Here is a 22,157-nt window from a genome sequence, read left to right on the forward strand (position 1 = left end):
CTGCGTTGTATTGGAGAGGGTTATTCTTTAAATTTTTATTTTATTATTTTATGTGTGTGAATATTTTGCCTGCAGGTGTGTCTGTGCATCGAGTGCCTGGGTGCCCAGGGGCCCAGAGGAGGGTGTCAGATCTCCTGGGACTGGAGTTATGAATGGCTGGGAGCCACCATGTGGATGCTGGGAATTGAATCAGGGCCCTTTGGACAAGCAGCCACAACTCTTAACCGTTGAGCCATCTCTCCAGAACAAGGAAAGGTGTGCTCCTTGTTTACTGTGCTCCTGATTACTGTACTTGTGCTCAGTAATCAGGGACTGCTGTCTGGTAAGAGGGGCTTCCCCACCCCCACCCCCACCTCCAGACAGGGTTTCTCTGTGTAGCTTTGGCTGTCCTAGACTCGCTTTGTAGACCAGGCTAGCCTTGTACTCACACTGATCTGCCTGCTCCTGCCTCCCTGAGTGCTGGAATTAAAGGCGTGCGCCACTGCACCCAGCTAAGAGGGGCTTTTGTTTGGAACCCCCAACCCTTGCTGTGTTTTGAAGGTGTGTGGTGGACTAGATGAGTCAAATTCTGGAGGTGGTAGGCTGTGGCCCCAGGGCATCATGGGGTTTAGTGAATGACACACACTGGATTCCAGTGGCCATCTGCTTCCAGGAACCAGAGTCCACCTCCATCTTTGCAGATGTTTCCTTTCAGCCTGCCAGAGGAAAAGGATCTGGATGCCACGGCCAAGTTTAGAGTATATGGAACTTTTGATACTCTGAATAATCCCTAGAGGACCAGACATTTTTCCTCCCTTTCTGTCCTAAACTCAATCAGGGACTGGAGTCATGAAAATGGCTACAGAGACCATTTATTCTCTTTCCCTCTCTTGTTCTTTTTTCGAGACAGGGTTTCTCTGTGTAGCCCTGGCTGTCCTGGAACTTACTCTGTGGACCAGACTGGCCTTGAACTCAGAGATCTACCTGCCTCTAGCTTCCAAGTGCTGGGATTAAAGGTGTATACTACCCCCACCCAACCACAGTGTCCATTTCTATAAAATATAAAACAGGACTGGATGAGAGCTAGTTTTGATCCTGTGCCAAGGAGTCTGCTGAGTGTGTGGTGTGCTGTGGAACACCTGCTTTGGAGATCAGCTCAGTGGCTAATGGATTGCTAGCCCTGGACTAGAAGATTTAGGGATTCCTCGGAGCCACATGAGGGATCCTTCAGGCTAACTAAACAGTTGACTGAACTGTGGATGTCCAAGGCTCACTTAAAGGTTCCTATACAGCCTTGTCTTATCTCTTGGACTCTGGACCAGCTGGCACAGCTCTACCTCTTCGACCTACCCAAGTCCAGGGTCTCATTTGCAGGATTTCGTACAGAGTCCTGGCCTTGGTCCTACAGGATGAAAGAGGAATTCACAACGTGGTGGCTACGATGTATTGAATGCTTCCAGCATTCGTGGTGCTAAGCTGGAGAAGTAGACCCATCTTTTAAGAGAGGGCTTAGGTTCTCCAGAAGCCTGAGTCCCAGCTTTTCTACTCATTGTCATGTGAATTCATCACTGCTTTTCTGCCTTGAGTCGAATCCATGACTCCTGCCCAGCTCCCTGACCCTTCTCTCAGCCACCACTAATCATTGTGGGTGTCTGCTCAGCTCTGTTTACCTCCCACAGTTCCAGAGGTGCCCTCACCCACCCCAGGAGCCACAGCTTTGGGGGAGCAAATTTGCCTTTTGGATCCCAGTGTGTGAGGCAGGGTTTAGGGGTGGGTAATAGGAGCTCCAGGTCCTGTCCTAGGGGTAAACTTATACCCTTCTTTCTACTGAGAGAGAAACTGGAGCCCAGACAGGACTCCCTGACTTGACTGCTATCCTATGTTCAGAGATGGCTTCTGTTTGGGGTTTGAGGAAAGGAGGTAGCATGAGAAGCATTCTTGAGTCAAGGCCCAGGGAGGGACACAGGTTTATGTTTCCTGTGGTTGAGCCTTTCTGCTCTCCGAGTTTGTTTAAATTTTTATTGGTAAAAGAGTTTTCATTGTTTATGATGCTAGGGATGGAACCCCACGGTCTTGCCGACGTTAGGCAAGTGCTCTACCACTGAGCTACAGCCCTGGGCCAGTAGCTAGAGACTTATACAAGTGCCGGTTGCTCCCATTCTGGGTCATGTTGCTAGGTGTGCCCCTAATGGACTGGATCCCCAGTTGCAGCTTCATCCCAAATGAAGGCCAACCTAATAGAAGAGGCTTTGAGAGTGACACATGCCCTGGAGGGAATGACCTACACAATGCCAGGGCCTATGGAGTAGATCTGGGACTTCAACGTAATCCACGTGTCTGGGGAAGGGGAAGGGAACACCTGTCTGATCCTCACTGACCCCTTGCCTGCATCCTGCAAGCGTCTAGGAGCATCTTTTCTTCCCTTTACCTGGCTATGGAGTCCTTAAGGAAACCTCCTTTGCTTGGAGAAGGGACAGTGGCCTTTGGTGGTGCCATAACACCACACTATGAAAGTATATGCAGGTGGTGAGGGAGACTGGGGAGGCAGAGCAGAAGTCTGACTCATCTGTGCCTCTGCACATCCTTTGTGAGTGCCACAGGAACCTTCGCCGGTGTTCAGCTTCCTGATCGCTGCCTTTGCTCTGCCTGAGCTGTGTCCCTAACATGTCCTGAGCTGCTCTGAGCTCAAGCAACTCCTTCCCCTCTTCATTTCCTGTAAAATGAAACATAGAAATGTAAATAAACTACAAACGTGCAGGGTGGCGAATTGCGAAGGGAGCCTGTACAACCACCAAGGAGAACTCACCGCCCACAGACCCTCGTCAGCCCTGGCTTTGGTGAAGCTCATGTTCTTGTTTTTCTGAAAAATCTTCACCACCCAGTTATTCACCCATCCCAGTATTTTGCTGCTTTTGTGTTTTGTAGCAACAGAATTTTACAGATGCAATCTTTGGCATCTCACTCCTTTGGCTCATCAGAGTCATTCGTATTGCCACGCAGAGCTGACTTTTTTCAAGTTCATTGTTGAAACAGTTCCATTGTATGACTGTATCACTGCTCACAGAGCCATTTTACTGTCGATGGATGTCTGATAGTTTCCAGTTTGGGACAATTACAGATAGCGCTGCTAGCAGCCATCTTACCCAGGACGCATCATTTCTCTAGGGTTTGAGGGTCTTTTGCTGCTTTCCAGGAATGCTGCTCAAGAATGCTGATGAGAGAACCCCTTGGCTCTATACCTTTGCCAGTGCTTGGAGCTGCCAGTTTTTACTTGTGCTGGTCTGGGGGTGTAAAAGTACAGCTTTATTTTACATTTACTTATTTACTAATGAGAACAAGCTCATGTGTTTATTAGCCTTGCTAATCTTGTCTTCTGTGACGTGCCTATACAAATCTTGCCCACTTTTTTTTTTCCAGGCTGTTAATTTTTTTCTTATTAATGAACAGGCTTTTTAAAAAAGCTTATATTTTAAATGTGTTTTGAGTGTTTTGTCGAGTTTGTGTGTACCATATGTGTGCCATGTGTGTGCCTGGTGCCTACAGAGGTCAGAAGAGGACGCTGGATCCCCAGGAACTGAAATTATGGATGGTTGCAAGCTTCCACGTGAGTGCTGGCAACTGAACCCAGGTCCTCTGCAAGAGCAACAAGTGTACTTAACCACTGAACCAGCTCCCTCCCTCCACTCTTTTTGAGACAGGTCTCACTTGATCAAATCTTGGATCTATCCACCCACCTCTGCCTCTCATGTGCTAGGATTAAAGGTAGACACCACTACACCCCAGTCGATTTTGATGGTCTTGAGATTATCTGTAACTTGTGATATAAATATATTCTCCAATTTAGGCTTATCTTAATTGACTGTGGCATCTTCTGATAATCAGTTTTTTGTTGTTTGGTTGGTTGGTTTTGGTTTTTCAAGGGTTTCTCTGTGTAGCAGAGCCCTGTCTTAGACCAGCCTGGCGGTGAAATCACAGAGATCCTCCTGCCTCTGCCTCCCAAGTGCTGGTATTAAAGGTGTGTGGCACCATGCCCGGCTCAGTTCTTATTTTTGTTGTTTTGTTTACTTTTGTTTTTCTGTCCCAAAGCTTTGTGAATGCTAGCCAAGCACTTAACCACTGGGCACATGTCCAACCCAATTCTTACCCAGATCTCCTGTCTCCACCTCCCTGCTCTGGAATTACAAATGAATACTATAATGCCTGCCTTTATGGAACTAAACTTAGGTCCACCTGCATGTGTGGCAAATACTTTACCAGTTAAGCTGTCTTTCCAGCCCCCAACTTTTTTATTTGTAAGAGTTGAGGACCAGCCTGATGGGTCAGAGGGATGCTTTTTTTTGAAACCTAAGGATCTGAGTTTATACTGAGTTGTTAGGGCAGTGACTATTCTACTGAAGAAAGGCCCCCTCTCCAAAGCAAAAATTAATTTTATAGATACCAGGAGGGATAGGCCTTGTGAAGACTAATTTATTTAAGTTATCTGTCTATCTATCTATCTATCTATCTATCTATCTATCTATCTATCTATCTATCTATCTATTTTGAGGTAGGCTCTGGAATTTGTTTCCAGTTTGGCCTTAAACTCATAGAGATCTGCCTGGCTCTGATGCCTCTGTGCTGTGATTAAAGGCATGTACCATCATGTCCTGCTTATTAAAAAATAAGAAAGAAAACTTTTTGGAGGATGAGGTCTTATATATGTTATTCTGTTATCAAAATCTTGGGCTTGGGCTGGAGATGGCTCAGAGGTTAAGAACACTGTCTGCTCTTCTAGAGGTCCTGAGTTCAATTCTCAGCAACCACATGGTGGCTCACAACCATCATAATGAGATCTGGTGCCCTCTTTTGGCATGCAGGCAGAACACTGTATACATAATGAATTAAAAAAAAAAAAAGAAAAGAAAGGAAAGAAAGAAAAAATATCTTGGGCTTAAGTGATCTTTCTGTGTCAGCTTCCTGAGTAATTGGAAATATAGATATTATCCACTGCACAAATATCTATATTAAGTACATATAAATTATACTACATATAAATTTATTACCAGTCTTAGTATTTTTGGCTATTTTGAGACAGGATCTCCTATATCGTAGGTTGGCCTTGAACTTTATGATTCTGTACTGTTGATCTTCTTACCTCTACTTGTCAACTGCTGCCCATGGCTAGCCTCCATATACAGTTTAAAACAGGCTTATTGATGGCCTCGGGTGATGTGTACGGAGATTCTGGATCCCAGAACAGTGAGCTTCCCAGCATTTACAGCCCCTGACAGGGACCAAACGGAGGGGCCACCACTTCAGCTGAAGCAGTTCAATGCCTGAAAAGCCACTCTACAAAGAGATCGGGACTTCTTGTAGGACTGTGTGCAACAGCGCCTGCTCTAGTGAGGTCTGGCATTTTCCTCATTAGACCAAAACCATGGGAAGGGAACCCCCTGATTGTGCAGGTCCTGTCCATGAGCCACCGGCGGGTGTGAGGCTCTAGCACTGTGGAGGGTGTGCCCTTGTTCCCGGTGTTAGGGCCACAGCTCAGGTCTTCTCTGCACACAACAGCTACCTGTTCTCTAGAGCTGCTGCTATGTAAACAAACACCGTACTTCCTGCATTCCCCCTTCCTCCCTCTTCCCTTCTCACTGCAATAAAAATATTTTGTGCCTTAGGGAGAAACCCCACCCCCAGCTTATCAGTTCTAATAACACCTCTTTGTTATTTTGATTGGAATTCACTACAGCTATGAATCAGCTTGGGAAATTGACATAGTGTGAAAATTCATAATATTGTGTCTTCTGATTCATACATATGGTCCTACTTCTCTGTTCATTAGGGTCTTCTGTAAGAGTTAGAAATAAGATGTAATTTTGTCATTATGGTTTTACTTAAATTTTGTTAAATTTGACCTGTTGGCATTTCATATTTTAGTTTATTGTAAAATGTTTCATTTATTTTTATTAGTAAGTTATACCTTGTCTTTAATTGTTTTTTTCTTTTATGTGTGTGAGTGTACCATGTGCAATGCCAACAGAGGCCACATGAGGGTGACAGATCCCCTGGAACTGAAGCTACAGACTGAGCTGCCCTGTGGGTGCTGGAAACCAAACTCCTGTTCTCTGCAAGAGCAGCAAGAGCTCTTAAACTATTGAGCCATCTCTCCAGCCCAAAGAGGGCACCAGATCTCGCTAGAGATGGTGGTTGTGAGCCACCATGTGGTTGCTGGGAATTGAACTCAGGACCTCTGGAAGAACAATCAGTGCTCTTAACTCCTGAGCCATTTCGCCAGCTCCCATACCTTGTCTATTTAACTGGAAGACTTTGTTTATTTATATTTGAACTTACAGCTTATTTTTATCTTTAACGACATTTTTGTGGCCCTGGGATCTGAGCTCAAGGCTTTGTGCCTGCTAGTTAGGCACTCTACCATTGAATGACAATCCCATATGTCTTTAATTGTTCTGTGTTTGTGTTTTTCCTTTCTTAACTCCTTCCCCGACAGGGTCTTTTGTGTTTTCCAAGCTCCTCTGTAACTTTTGGGATGAAGAAATTCTCATGCCTCAGCCTCCCAAGTAGCTGTAGCTAGGACTATGGGCACCTACAATTGTATGTGGCTTCTTTCTTTCACTGGAGGGAAGGCAATCTTAAAAATATATAGCTTCTTTTATTTTATGTGGGTGAATGTTTTGCCTGCATGTATGTCTGTGTGCCATGTGCATGCCCAGTGCCCCCAGAGCTGGAAGAGGACACTGGATTCACAGAAACGATTTCACATGGTTGTGAGCCACCATGTAGATGCTGAGAATCAAGTCAGAGTCCTCTGGAAGAACAGTCATGCTTTTACCACTGAGCTATCTCTCAGTTTTAGAGACAGGGTTTTGCTGTGTAATCCAAGCTGGTCTTTGATTTACTGTACAGACAAAGCTGACCTTGAACTTTTTGGTGTTCTGTCTGTGGCTCATAAGTATGGGAATTACAGGAGTACCACCACACCTGACTATTTTTTTTTCTATTCTTTTAGACTGAGCAATTTTTAAAACATTATTCTGTTTTTCTCCCTTTCCTCGTTAGAAAGATTCTTATCTAATTCTAGAGTTAATACTCTTTTCTTCTTCCTAGAGATCACAAAGTCTTCACTGGACCTTAATTCATTTGAAATCTTTTATGATACATTATTATCTGTGTGTGTGTGTGTGTGTGTGTATGTGTGTATGTCTGATGTGTATGCATGTATGTGTAAAGTCAGGATGTTGGTGTAGGTTGGTCCTTACTTCCTTTCACCTTGTTTGAGGCAAGGTCTCTCTCCCTCCCTCCCCACCCCCCAGTTTTTTTGTTGACCAAAGAGGGTCAACCATCCTCTGGATGGTTGTGAACCACACCATGTGTATGTGTGCTGGGAACTGAATCAGGCTCTCCTGTAATAGCAACAAGTGCTCTTAATTGGTAAGAGAGCAGACTGGGACAAGCTCTCTTGTTTGCTGCTGAGCTTCTGGAGCTTTTCACACTTCTGGACTGTGCACTTCTGGAGATTTTCCTCTCTCTGCTTCCTGTCTTGCTGCAGGAACGCTGGGTTTAGAGTTGCATGCTACCGTGCCTTCCTTTTCATGGGTTCTGGAGAGTTGAACTCAAGTCCTCACGTAATATTCGGTATCTTCCTTCACTACCCACTCTATACTCCTTTTCTGGAGTAGCACTTTGTCTCTTCTAATTAGTTCACCCCTTCTGTCCTTCTTGAGCATGTTGCTAGACTTTCCTGTTGATAGTTCATTCCCACGGGAGTAGCAAGATATGGCTGCCTTCCCCACAAATGCATATAGGCTGGGGATGTCGCTCAGTAGTGGTGGAGCATTTGTTTAGCATGGGCGAAGCTCTGTTTGATACTCAGTGCTGGGTGGAAATGCTCCTGCTGGCATACATTACATATCTGTCAGCCCTATCTACAGGAATGAGGGGTTGGTGAGATGTTTCAGTGGGTAAAGGCAATTGCTGCCAAACCTGATGAACAGAATTTGATACCTGGAACCCACATGGTGGAAGGAGAGAACTGACTCTTGTCATGCCAGGCCGTGTGTATATGTGTGTGTGTATACAATAATTAAATGTACATTAAAAAAAAACCCAACAGCCAGTGTATGGTGTGTGCCATTAATCTGAGCCCTCAAGAGGCAGAGGCAGGTGGATCTCTGAGTTTGAAGCCAGCCTGATCTACAAATCAGTTCCAGAATAGCCAAGGCTACAGTTATTCCAGCCAATTACTGTTTTCAGTGATTCCTAATTTACTTATATGGGTTCCAAGTGATTAGGTAGCAGCCAGCTTCAACCTTACTAGGTTCCCTAGTAGACATGAGCTCTTTGGGTAATCAGGACCTCTAGACCTAAGGGAACTTAATTTCCCAAGTGGATCTCTGGGAACTACACTTACTGGAGAGAGAGCCTCATAAAATGTGTTTTGGTCCAGAGTATTCTATTTACTGGAAAAAAGCGTTTTGACTCCATGTTAATGCCTCATCTGAGTCTTGGTGCAGTTATTCCATTACACTAGTAGATGCCTTCTGAATGGTGCAGTATGTGGCAGAAACAGTGTGATGTGCCTATTGCCACAACTTTGCGTAGAAGCTTTGATACTAGGCAGCTATGTCATGGTTCCATTTCAACAAAGCAGACAGTGGGGGGAAAGAGTTTTTTGAAACAGGTTTCTCTGTGTAGCCTTGGCTTTTTTGACTAGCTTTGTAGACCAGGCTGGCCTCAAACTGCCTGCCTCTGCTTCCCTGAGTGCTGAATTACAGTTATGTGTTACCACTCCCAGCTCAAAGATTTATTTTAATATTCAAGTTTCTTTCCTTCTTTCTTTCTTTCTTTCTTTCTTTCTTTCTTTCTTTCTTTCTTTCTTTTTCTTTTCTTTTTTTTTTTTTTAATGCAAACCAGGGTGGCCTCAGACTCAGATAGATGTTGCTTGCCTCTGCCTCCAGAGTGCTGGGATTGAAAGTGTTTGCTACCACACCCAGTAAGAATTACTTTATTTTTAAAAATAAGTGTATAGGTGTATGTCTGCCATGTGGGTTTGTGCACATTTGAGTGAAGGCACCCATGGAGTCCAGATGAGTGTGTTGGATTTCCTGCTGCTGGACTTATAGGAAGTTCTAAACTGTCTGACAGGTCTGCTAGGAAACAAATTGTAATTCTCTGCATGGACAGTATGTTCTCTTAACTGCGGAAGCATCTCTCTAGCCCCCATTTTTGTAAACTTTTGAATCATAACACTTGCTAAAGTAATGTAGGAAGGATGGGCAAACTCATACCCAAATATGTAGTACTCCTTGTCAGCCTTGCCTTCTAAGACAGAAGGACTCCAGTGGACCCACTTTGTCCCAAGGGCTGGTTGGTTTGCCAAGGCGTTCAGTTACAGTTTTTAATGCTTACAGTTGGAAATCTGGTAGTATCTATAGCTAAGTCAGCCTCTGTTAAAAGGAGGAAATTACAGGCCTGGAGAGATGGCTCAACAGTTAAGAGCTCTTGCTGTGCTTCCAGAGGACCTGAGTTCTTTTTCCAGCACCTATGTTGGGTGGCTCATAACTACCTTAACTCCAGCTCTAGACGATCTGACAAATGGATACAAACATATGCACAAACATGAAAACAATAAAAGTCAATCTTTGGGGTTGGAGAGATGGCTCAGGGGTTACATGCACTTGATGCATTTGCAGAGGACCCAGGTCTAGTTCCCAGAACCCACATGGTGGCTCACAACTATGTTTAACTCCAGTTCTAGGAGATCCAAGGCTGCCTTCTGACCTTCAAGAGCTCCCACCATATACATAGTGGTCAACCTGTAATACACAGATCTTCATCTGGTCCAGTAGGGCATGGTGGTGCATGCCTTTAATCCCAGCACTTGGGAGGCAAAGGCAGGCAGATCTCTGTGAGTTCAAGAATAGTGTGGTCTACATAGTGAGTTCCAGGACAGTCAGAGCTATATAGTGAGACCCTGTCTCAAAACAAAGATCTTTATCCTTTGTGCCAACTCCTGTAAGCCCGTCCACGTGCCTCTTCCTCAGACAAATCCATCTTCTAACTTCTAGATAATCTTCTGATCATTTAGCCAAGCCATTTACTATTGCCCCTGAGTCCAAGCCACATTCTTTTCCACACCATGGGAATGGACAAGTTCACTACTTGAAACTTTGCTACTGGGATACTATCTCCTCGCCACTGTATTTCAGTACAATTGCTGAGTGGGGACACAGCAGTGCTAGACTCACTTCAGCTCACACCAACACACCAAGGTAAGCTTCCTTTTCTTCCACTGTCATTGTTGTAACAGTGCCCCAGACCTTAGTAGGTCCCAAGACCTTAGCACAATTAACTCCATAATAGAAGTTCTATGCAGGCTTTTAAACTCAGCAAGTAGACAACACCACCTGCCAAAACAAACAAACAAACAGACCTAATCCATCAAACTGTGTAAAGTCTCTAAATGTACTAACCTTGCTTTTTGGCTTCTGTAGTTCTGCTTCTAACTGTTGTTAACTGCAGTATGTCAACCCAGGGCATTGTTTTTTTTTTTTTTTTTTTTTTTTTTGCTTTAAAGCACCCCAAGAGAGGCTCAGTGCTACATGGGATCCCGAGCACCCAGGGTAGTTGCCAGCTGGTCATTACAGACTATTGTGCAGTTCTCCATTCTCTGGAGAATACCCCATGATATTGTGACATGCAGAATCCTCAGTAGTACACATTTTTATGGAATAGGAAAGGATGGTAGTGAGTGATAGGTGGTCTGGGTCAGTACCTCTGGATCTAGTTGAACCCACTTCAGGGCTCAGTAGCATTTAGAAGTTATTTAACCTTTTCCTTTTCCTCTTTTGTGTGTATATGAATCTGATGAATGTATATGGAATATATGCATGTATGTGTGCAAATGTGCAGAGACAAGGGCAGGACACTCGGTGTTTTTCTCTATTACTCTCTGCCTATATTCCCTTGAGACAGGGTCTCTCACTGAACCTACGGCTAGTCTGGCAGCCAGCAAGGCCCAGTAATCCCCCTGTCTCTGCCCTCAATTGCAGGGTTACAGGGGTGCATGCTCATACCCGGCTTTTAACATGAGTGATGGGGATTCAAACTCAGGTCCTCATGCTTGAACAACAAGCTCCCTTACCTGCTCCCCTGCTTGAGCGCCTTGAACTTCTGAGTTTGAATCTTCAAATATTTCTGACCTTCCAGCCCCCACCTGCATTATCTGGGACTCCAGTGGCACATTTATTAGGCCTATGAAGTTGTCCTATGGTTTGGTATGCTGTTCAGTCTTTCCCAGTATTTTCCCGCTGTGCGGGAAAAATTTTCACCTTTACATGTCTGATTTATGTTTCATTTTTATACCTACATGGATCAGCATGTTTCAATCATTCACTCCTCTCTCCTTCCCTCTTTCCCTTCGGCGAGCCCTAACTGACATCTCTTATGCGTCAGACTTGTTGCTGGGTGCTGAGGAAACCGAAGTGATGGAAGAGAATTGGGGCTTTGTCAGAAAAGTCATCTGAGAACGGTCAACCTGTAGGGGAAATGTTCCTAGAACAGCGGCTACTGACAGGAAGACACAATCTCCTTGACCCTTCTGGCGGCAAAGTCACAGCTCCTGCTGTGAGGAGAGGCCCGAACCTGTTCTGCCTCTTGCCAGGCTCTAAGCTTCAACCTTCAATAGTATGAAGGAAACAAGAAGCGGGGTCCCTTTGTTTCCCTTGCATCTTTTACGAAGCTGACGAGACAAGGAGAGACAGTGATGGTCTAGTCCTTTAGACTAGTTTCCAGGCCGCTGCCAGGTGGACTGGTTCTGCCAAGGCCTCCCTTAGCCCTGTTCCCCAACTCTGAAGAGGCCTCCGTGTTTGTTAATCCACTCCCATCCGTCGGGCCCTTCCTGCCTGTGGAGCCTTATCAGAGCACACAGACTTCGCAGTCCTGACTCCACCCATATTGACAGCTCAGTCGCCAAACTGCCTAAGGACCTTCTCGCCTGCAGCGCACCAAGAGCAGGTCCGTTTGCTGTGGGGGTGCACGAAGGCCCGGTCTGACAGTCTCAGAGGGAGAAGCAGAGGCTGCTGCCAGCAGGTGCGGCCGCCCGCCGGCTTAGGCAGCCAAAGCAACCGTTGGGCCCGCTCTGTCCGGGCCTTCTGCCGGAGGCCAGAGAAACCACCCCTCTGTCCACCTCCCAGGACCCGCCCTTCCCCGGCCCTGCCCCTTGCTCAAGATTGACCAATAATCGAGAGCAATGCTGGAGGGCGGCGGGGCGTCCGGACCAATGGAGCTGCACGTTGTTGGACCGCGGCGCCGCAGGCCGCACCCAGCTGGGCGGCGGGGGCGAGCTGGAGGGTTGAGGGCTGAGGGCGGGAGAGGCCGAGGGCTGCGGCAGGAGGCTGGGGTGAGCGACAGCCAGGGGGCGGAGCCCAGCGCGAGCTGCAGGCGAGGCGGCGGCCGCACTCGGACCCGGGAAGCTGCGCGCTGCCCCCTGATTCTCCGCGGAGGTGAGGCCCGCGGGCGCGGCGAGGTCCCCGGGCCTGCGGCGGGCGTAGGGCCGCGGCGGCGGTGCTGGGCGGGTAGGGCATGGCAGGGTTCGGCAGGGCAGGGCCCGGGGCCTCTGGGGCGCCTCCGCTGCGCCGAGGAGGGCGCGGCGCGGTCCCTGCTGCGCCCGGGGTCTCGGCGCTTGCCGCCGAGTGCGGGGGCGAGGACACTGTGTCGTCGCTTCCCAGGATGGCCCCGACGGTCACGGGCTTCTCTTTGGAAGTGGCCTCTCGGTTCTGAGCTGGCTGGCGGGCCTCGGGGTCTTCCCGGGTCAGCATTGTGCTAGTGGTGGCCCCGTGCGCTGGTCACTGCAGAGATTGTGGAAAGGCGCATCCGCGTCCCGTTCGTCGGCTCTTTATAAAAATGACACCTTCAGCCCGAAGCCAGAAAGCCCCCTCTGTCCACGGATGGTGGTAATGAGGTGGTCGTGGAACTTCCTGGAGATGCGGCTGGCTTTTCCTCTCTGTTTTTTTTCGTTTAGACCTCTCCCTAAAACACTAAGGTTCCTGGTTCAAGGTATTTGGCAGGTGATTTGCGTTTGTTTTATGCACAGCTGTCTTGAAATAAATATTTTGGCTCATCTGAAACTGCTGTTGTTTTGACCGTATGGTTTTAGGCCTAAAATTGTTAATCTCCAAAGACCAAGAACAGAGCTCATAGCTGTATGCATTAGTGCCCAGTTATTACAGAGAGATTTTTGTGTTTGTCAAAAGTGGATTGAAATCTTAATCGAGATGGGAACTAGAATGCTGACAGATCGGCTGTGTCTCCTTTGTAAAACGGGTGAAAAACCAGCTGGGGAGTTCGTGAGTAGATTCAACAGGCTCTAGAGAGGAAAGGACATTTCGGGTCGAGGGTGGGGGTGGGGGAATGTTATGAAGGTGGGATTCCAAAAATTGAGTCCTTAATTAAAGCTAGTGATGCATGAATCATGTTTTAATTCTAAAATTCTGATGTGCTCCTTGAATTCTGAGTATGGGTAAAGTTGTGTGTTTGTTGAGTGTGGTCTGCCCCCTTAGTTCTAGAATTACTGGGAGGATTGATGCCACACCCTGCTAGTAAAATTGTTCTTTGAGGAAGTGAATGGTTTTGACATTCAAAACTGCTCTTCAGGGTGTACATGTGGTGTACAGTTGTGCAGGTAGTGTGGGTTGTTAGTTTACAAAAGTGTGTAGGTTAGTGAGAGTAATTGAAGCGAATCTAAACTTTACTCAGCAAACTGGAGGTAGCTTTCTTTCTAAGGTCTGCTTTATACAAACTATTCAGATTTTTCACTTAACCCTTGGTATTATCTAATACTTAGTTTTGTTGATTTTACACGTACAGACACAAACCCAAAAACTATTTGTTTCATATAGTCGTATTGATTCAGGAAATTAAGTACTGAAACGCTTCAAAAGGTGCTTTACTGGCTAGGTTTAATGTCAGTTTGACACAGGCTAGAGTTATTTGAGAACAAGAAACCTCAATTGAGAAAGTGTCCCACCAGTGGCCAAGCCTGTGGTGCATCTTGTTGATTGATGATTGATGTGGGAGCTCGATGTGTAGGTGATGCCATCGACTGACAGGTGGTGTGGGTGCTTTTAAGAGAGCAGGCCAGTAAGCAGCTCTCCTCCACGTCCTCTGCAGCCATCAGCTCTTTTCCTCCAGAGTTCCTGCTCTAACATTCCCTGGATAATGAACTATAAGCTTTAAGATGAAATCGTTTCCTCCCCAAGTTGATTCTTTGTTTTATCACAGCAGTAGAAGCCCTAACTAAGACAGGTCCCCAGGCATTTTTGCTATATGATACTTATGGATTGATCTCTTTTTCCTTCTCTCTTATGTTGAATGAGCTCTTCCATATACACACATTCACATTTGAGAGAGTAGCATTAAACAAGTCACTATTTACTCATTCAGTTTCAACAATTGATAGCTGGGTATCTGTAAAATATATTAATTCTACTTTAATATGCATTGTGTACTTTTAAACATGTAGAAAGACTAGAAATTCCACAAAAGGAATTAAGTTTGTTCTGTATATGCGTATTAATGTTGAATAAACTACATACATATAAGTGATTACATATGAAACTGCCCCCTCCTTTTTTTTTTTTTTTAAAGACAAGGTCTCTCTACAGAGCCCCAGCTGTCCTGGAACTCGCTATGTAGACTAGGCTTGCCTTGAACTCACAGCTTTCCTCCTGCCTCTGCCTCCTGAGTTCTGTTTTGCTGCTTCTTCCTTCCTTCCTTCCTTCCTTCCTTCCTTCCTTCCTTCCTTCCTTCCTTCCTTCCTTCCTTCCTTCCTTTCTTCAGTCTACTGTGGTCCAAGGTGGCCTTGAATTTGCTATGTAGAGAAGGCTAGCCTTAAACTTTAAAAAGTATTTAATTAAAAACTTTCGTTTTATGAGTGTTTTGGCTGCAGGGTGTCTGTGGACTATTTGCATGCCTGGTGATGGTGAAAGACAGAAAAGATGTCAAGTGCCCCGAACAGGAGTGGTGGAAGGTTGAAAGCTGGCTTGTGCGTGCTGGGAATTGCACTCAGATTTTTCTGGAAGAGTAGTACTTGTATGCAAACTGCTGAGCCCTAGCCAGCCCCAGGAAATCAAAAGTACCTAGAGTTTTATAAGACATTAACTAGTGTTCTTGATTGTTGAGCTGTTTCTTTCCAGCCCCAAATTTTAGGTGATGACCCTGTCTCCTGCCCGCGCCCCTGGGAGTCTGGGCTTACGGTGGTGGTGGTGGGGGGTCGAGCCCAGGACACTGTGCATATTAGGCAGGCACTCTGCCAACTGGGTTACATCCCTGCCTTCCCATTGTTTTCTAACAGCAGCTACTTGTCATCTGACTGTAAATGTCAAAAATTTCAGTATTGGGACTGTGAACTGCTATTTTAATGAAAAATTCAGGCTGGGCATCCCTAATCAAAAATCTGAAACCCTTAGGGCTCTAAAGTTCAAAACATGGATTTTGGAGTTAAAAGTTTTTTTTTAATTTTATGTATGTAAGTGTTTTGCTTGCATGTATGTCTATGTACCAACATAGATGTCTGGTGCTGGAACATGTCAGAAGATGGGGTCAGATCCCCTGAAACTGGAGTTAAAGGTGTTTGTGAGCCGACATGTGGGTGCTGGGAGCCGTACCTTGGTCTTCTGTAAGAGCAAAAAGTTCTTCTACCCACTGAACCAGCCCTGGGTTTTGGAGTCTCAGTGTGACACTGATGTGATCGGTTGTCAGAAGTGCAGGCCTGTAGTCTAAAAAGAGCCTTTCAGCCCCTTCAGATGTGATACACAAACTTTGTTTCCTGTACAAAATCATTTAAAATACTGTGTAGGGCCGGGGGGTTAGTTAACTCACTAGTAGAGCACTGGTGTGGCATATATGATATCCTGGGTTTGATCTGAAACAAGCACCGAAATGGAAAAATGCACAGTTACATACAGGCTGTGTTCATAAGGTGTATTGTTTATACTGCGTCATCCCATTTCTGGCATATAATGTGTGCAAATAGTCCATCCCGAAGTCAGAAATTTTTGATGCAGTGCATCTTGGAACACTTAAACTGTGTTTACAAACTATAGTCTGAGGATTTGGGTTGCTCCTCGCTGTACCATTTTTATCATTTGAACTGAAACTCACTAAGGCCAAAAAAAGCAGGCCAAGAGGACTTGAGTTGTGCCTTAGTTGATAGAGTGCTCGCCCAGCATGCATGAAACTCTGGGTTCAATCTTTGGCACCGTATAAACTGGGTTTGGTGGCACACATTTGTAATCCAAGTACCTAGGAAGTGAAGGCAAGAGGATCAGGCCATCCTTAGCTGTGTATTGAGTTTGAGGCCAGCTTGGACTATATAGTATCTTTTTCTCAGCAAAAATGAAACAAATCAACAACTACAGTAATAACTGAATCTTAAATAAGATGTTACTTAACAGATTAAATATTCCAATGCCCTTTGAGTTTGTTCAGAATCATGTTTCTTAAAATAGGAATTTAGCATGATTTTAAACTTTAACAGAACTGTTTAATAGTTAATGTTTGTTCTGACCTTCCACAATTAGGAAACGTGGGAAGAGTAAAAGGAAACAGGTTGAGTTCAGTTGCCTTTGATCTTTATTTTTTCAGAAGTACAGTTTAAAACAGTTGATATGAGCAACGTGGAATGTATTGATAACTTGTTCCCCTCAGGTCTGAAGAGAAACAAAAACCCATACACATTGTTACTGATAGTTGCTACCTTAAAAATGTTGGACATGTTCAGATCTGGCTTTATGTGAATCTGTGCATTTTAGATGGGAAAAACTACATTTTGAACATAGGACTAGAGTATGTAGGCCAGCCATCTTGTGTTTTTAAAAAAAATACTGGGGCAGGAGAGGTGTCTCAGTGGTTAAGAAAAACACTTAACTGTTCTTGCAGAGGATCTAGCATCAGGTTCCATTATCCACATGGTGGCTCAAAACAATATAACTAACTCCTGTTCCAGAGGATGCAGAGCCCTCTTCTGAACCTCCCCAGGCACCAGGCATATGTGTAATACACATGCATACATGCAGGCAAAACATTCACATAAAATAAATAAATCTAAGGAAAAAATGCTAATATGGGTTCTTGGGCTGCGGAGGTGATGACTTGGCAGCTAAGAGCGCTTGCTTGCTTGTATAGAAGACCCAATTTGGGTTCCTGGCACCTGCATTGCATGTCTTAGAGTTTCTAGTGCTATGATAAAACGCCATGCCTCTAAGCAGCTTGGAGAGGAAAAGGTTTATTTTGCTTACACCTTCACTTCACAGTCCATTAAAAGGCCAGGGCAGGAACCTTGAGGTCAAAACTGATGCACTTTCCCACAGCAATCCTCTACCAAGAAAGCTCCCACAGGCTTGCCCACAGGCTTTCTTAATTCAGGCTTCTTTTCCCCAAAAGACTCTAGTCTGTATCAAATTGACATAAAACTACTCAAGACAATGGGTGGATCACATTAAATCTAGTTGCGGGAGTTACTGCACTGTGTTTTTGGCCTCCTTAGGCATTTGTACACATTTTATACACACACACACACACACACACACACACTCTCTCTCTCTCTCTCACATAAATAAATTAAAAAAAAAAGAACCGTAGGTCAGGTGTGGTGGCACATTTGTTTTTTTGGGAGACAGAGGCAAACAGATCTCTTGAAGCCAGCCTTGTCTGCACTGTAAGTTCCTGGCCAGCCAGTGCTAATTGTCAGACTGTCTCAAAAACAGAAGTCATCTTTAAAAGATTAACCTGAGGGGACCGGAGAGATGGCTCTTCCAGAGGATCCAGGTTCACTTCCCAGCACCTACATCTGGGCAGCTCACAACTCTGTAACTTCCAGTTCCAACTTCCTCACACATATATGCAGGCAAAACAAGACATAAAAGAAAAATAAGTTTTTTAAAAAAAAAGATGAAGGATTTTAGTGTGGGAGGCAGAGCCAGGAGAGCTATGAGTTCCAAGGTTACCTTGTTCTACAGCTTGAGTTCCAGGACGGCAGGGCTGCCTGTCTCAAAAAAACCAAAACCAGTCAACCAAACAACAAAACTAAACTAAACCAAAACAACAGACACCCCCCCCCCCCAACAGAAGACGGGGAATAAGAAGTTAGTGGGAGTGCTGTTTTGGTTTGGTTTGTTTTAGAACGGGTCTCACTGTGTAGCAGTGGCTGGCTTCTAAATCAGAGATTGTCCTGCTTCTGCTTACTGACTGCTGTGATTAAAGGCACACACTACGGTTCTTAGCTGGAGCACTATTTATGACAGAAAAAAAAAAAAAAACCCGGAAACAAGTATTTCTCAGTATGGCACTGCTGAGTATATCTGTGAGGTGAATGCCTTGAAGTTGTTAAACAGAAATAGAAATGCTACTAAGCATTAAGCATTTTTTTTTTTTCAGATACAGTAAATGGGAAGAGACAAGATATCCTTGTGTGTAAACTAATTTACTTATGTCTATATATGTATACATGCAACTGTATTTGGGGGTATACTTTCGGTGATAATAGTCTCCCTTTATTGCTGTTTATTTTTTCTAAGGCAGGGTGTAGAACTTGACTGGTTTGGCTGCCTGGTTTTGGGTAGCCTAGGTTGCCAGTGGGCCCATAGTGTTTGCTGTCTTTGCCTCCACTCAGTGCTCTAGTTCCAGGTCAGCACCACTGAGCCTGGCTTTCACATGAGTTCTAGAGCACACGTGCAGGGCAGGCACTTCAGTACCCTTGTATTTCTGTCTTTGACACTTATGTCACTTATCCAGTTCACATAATGACACTGTTCTCATTTTACAAGTGAAGAAATACAGGCATGTAGAGATGAGCCCAAGGTTATGTAACTTGTAGGTTGTGTTTTCAATGAAAATGGCCCCTATAACTCGTATATTGAGTATTTGATTCTCAGTTGGTGCTTGTTTGGGAAGGAGTAGGTGTGTCCCTGTTGGAGGAGGTGTGTTAGTGGGATGGGCCTGAGGTTTCCGAAGCCTCTCAGCATACCTGTGCTCTTTGGCTTCTACTTGCTGGAGATGTGAACCTGCCTTTTGCTGCCATACTTTGCTCTACCATAATAGACTCTATCCCTCCAAAATCATAATCCCAATTAATGCTTTCTTGTATAATTTGCCTTGGTTATGTTGTTTTATTACAGCAATTCAAAGTAACTAAAACATAGGTGAACTGTGATCAGAATCTATACATTAGACATGAATCCAACACATTTTTAAATCAGCATTGGGATGGTAATGGAATTAAAAAAATTAAATTGACTTTTAAAAACATTTTTTGTTTAATTTTTTCCATTTATTTTGATCATGTTCTTTTCCCTCCCTCAACAGTAATGGAATTTCGACAGAATCCCAAGCCAGATTCTTTTCTGTACCAGTGATGACAGACAGATTTTGGAAATATAAACAAGCTAAAGTGCATTAGAGTTCACTTAAATTTGTTCCTTTACTGATAAATGGCTTATCTCTAGTTGCCTCACCCATTGTTTTTTTTTTTCAAACCACACCCTTGAACGCTGTTCATTTAGGGATTGAGTTTAAGTGAGAATTTTAGGAAATTTTGGTACTACATGTGTTGACTGAGAGAAAATACAGCAGTTTACCGTAAAATACAAAAAGGAGAAATAGCATGAAAATGTACTAGGATATTATTTCTAAGGGCTGGGCATGTAGCTCAGTGGTAGGGTGCTTACCTAGCGTGTGGAAAGTCTTGGGTTCAGTCCCTAACACTGTCTCCCCACAAACAGCTTAAAACAGCAATAACAACTTAAAATATTTTGAAGATTCTTTCACATTGCTTAGGTTGACCTCAAATTTGCAAGGTAGTCAAGCATGACCTTGAACTTCTGATCTTCCTGCCTTCACCTTTAGAGTGCTGGGATTACAGCTGTGTACTACCACATCTGGTTTTAAGAATGGTGTTTGGTGCTCGGAACTGAACCCAAGGGCTCTACCACAAATGAAAAATTTAGCATGCTACTGTTATGTTTCTATCAGTGCTAGAATGATGAAAACACTTACATGCACTTTATACACCAGACACTGCTATGTATTTTATACTTATTACTCTTCTTGTTGTTACTACTTTTTCACTTTAAAGACATGATTTATTTTGGCTTATAGAGCCCCAAGACAGGACAGGGCAGGGCAGAGGCAGTTTGAAGTGGGCCACACCCTAGAAGTATGTCTTGAGGGCAGATGGCGTCTGGGTTGGCTTCCTCTCCAGAGCAGCTAACTTGCAAGGGAATCCTCTAGGCCTGTGCTAAGGAATAGGCCTAGACGTGGACCCAAGACTATATTTTTGACAAATGTCTGGGAGTGCTGTTGCTGTTGAAGGAGTGAAGGATGATGATTCACCAGTTCTGGTTCATCTGGTGATGACCTTCTTGTTGGTATAGTCCTAAGACAGAGTCAAACATCACTTGAGGAAAGAGAAGGAAGCCTCTGTGGGTACCAGTCTGTCTCTGATTTTGGAACATGGTTTCAGTTTGTAGCCCAGGCTGTTCTTGAACTCCCAGTCCTCCTCCTTCCCTGTTGTTGTAGGCATGAGCTAAGGTGCTCAGCCACAATGCTTTTTCTTTTATCTTCTTTCTTTCTTTTTTTTTTGTTTTTGTTTTTTTGAGACAGTGTTTCTCTGTGTACTCCTGGCTGTACTGGACTTTGTAGACCAGTCTGACCTCGAGTGCTAGGATTATAGGCATGCGCCACAGCACCCAGCTTACAGCTATTTCTAATAGTCCCAACAGTCTTGGAATGGGGCTATGTTTATTGCAAATGAAGAAACCGGGCACAAAAGATGAGAAGCTTTCCAAGGTTTGACTGTTTTAGATGATGAAGCAGGTAAGGGCACACTGCAGGTGGTACAAGGTCATGTGCTTCATGGGACCCTGGAGGGGAGAGAAGAGGCCAATCCACATCCTGGGAAGAAGGGATCATGGGCATTTATTCATCAAAATAAATCTGTGGATTAAAGGGGAAGGTTTAAAATCAGAAACGCTCCAAAAAGCAGATAAAATGTTCATCAGAAATAATACCTTAAAGCTTTCTTTGGCAGAGCACTTTATTTAATTTGTGCCTATGAAGGAGTGGCAAATTTCTTTTTAGTTTCTTTGTTTTGACAGCCTCTTACTATGTGGTTCACATTGGCTTGAAACTCATTAGGTTACCCAGTCTAACCTCAGTTTAACCATTCTCCTGCTACAGCCTCCTCAGTGATGGGATTACATGTGTGGAAAAATTCTGCTTTTAAAAACATTGTAATGACAGTTTTGGTTTCTTTAAAAACTCAGTTATATTATGTAAATATATTTTCGTTTTAATCCCAAGTGTGGAATTTCAGTTTGGGCTTCAGTTTGTCTTATGTGGGAAATGGCCTTTGACAGCTGTTAATGGTCTGCGTCATAAGGCATGGAGAGATGGTCTGGGACTCTGAGGCTATAAATAAGAGAGCCCAGAAAGAGAAGATATGGCGTGTGGTGTCAGTGTATGGTGAGTGGCAATTCAGAGAGACCAGACACGGACTGTGTGAAGGTTTGGAACAGACAGAGAGAAATGCTTCGGGGCACAATGGCTTAGAGGAGACTGTGTGTGTGTGTTTGCTGTTGATGGAGATTGGTATAGGCCGCCCCCTCCCACCCCCCGCCAAAAGAATAAAAAACAAACCATCAATCCTAAATAGCCAGGATAAGTAAAGGGGTCTGTGGCTCCTCTCCCCACTAATCTTCTTTCTCATACCTTGGGTTGAGGGGTTGGAAGGGAGAGGCTTTGTGGAACCCCAAATAAAGTAGAGCGTAAAAACAAGTGCTACAAAACATACTGTTATTATGTACTTGCGGAGGTCAGAGGGCATCTTTGTGGGGTTTAGTCTCTCCTATCTTTGCGTGGGTTTGGAGTATCAAACTCCGGTCACCAGGCTTTCGTGGCAGGTGCTTGAGCCATCTTGCTGGCATAGTAACCTTCCTTTTAAAAGCAGAAGAGCTCACTATGGAAAAGATGTACAGAAGTTGCGTCTGGTGGTGTAGGCTGTAATCGCAGCTACTCTGACACAGCGGCAGGAAGATTAAAATTTAAAACCTGTCTGGACTACAGAGGGGGGAGTTTAAAGCTAGGATGGGCAAATTGGTGAGAACCTGTTTCAGCAAAAGTACAAA

The 22,157-nt window shown here is 44.6% G+C and overlaps 1 protein-coding gene across 18 annotated transcripts in view; it reads left to right on the forward strand.

Moving 5' to 3' along the window:
• Positions 1-12,321: 12,321 nt before the first annotated feature.
• Add1 (adducin 1) overlaps positions 12,322-22,157 on the forward strand; it is a 64,809-nt gene continuing 54,973 nt past the window's right edge. For all 18 annotated transcript variants that reach the window (XM_055623750.1, XM_055623752.1, XM_055623751.1 and 15 more), the window contains exon 1: positions 12,322-12,479. The gene's annotated coding sequence lies outside the window, so the exon portion shown is untranslated. The remainder of the gene's footprint in view (positions 12,480-22,157) is intronic.

The sequence above is a fragment of the Psammomys obesus genome, unplaced genomic scaffold (genome assembly GCF_907164565.1).
Source record: "Psammomys obesus unplaced genomic scaffold, mPsaObe1.curated_primary_1811, whole genome shotgun sequence".
NCBI classification, from domain to species: Eukaryota; Metazoa; Chordata; class Mammalia; order Rodentia; family Muridae; genus Psammomys; species Psammomys obesus.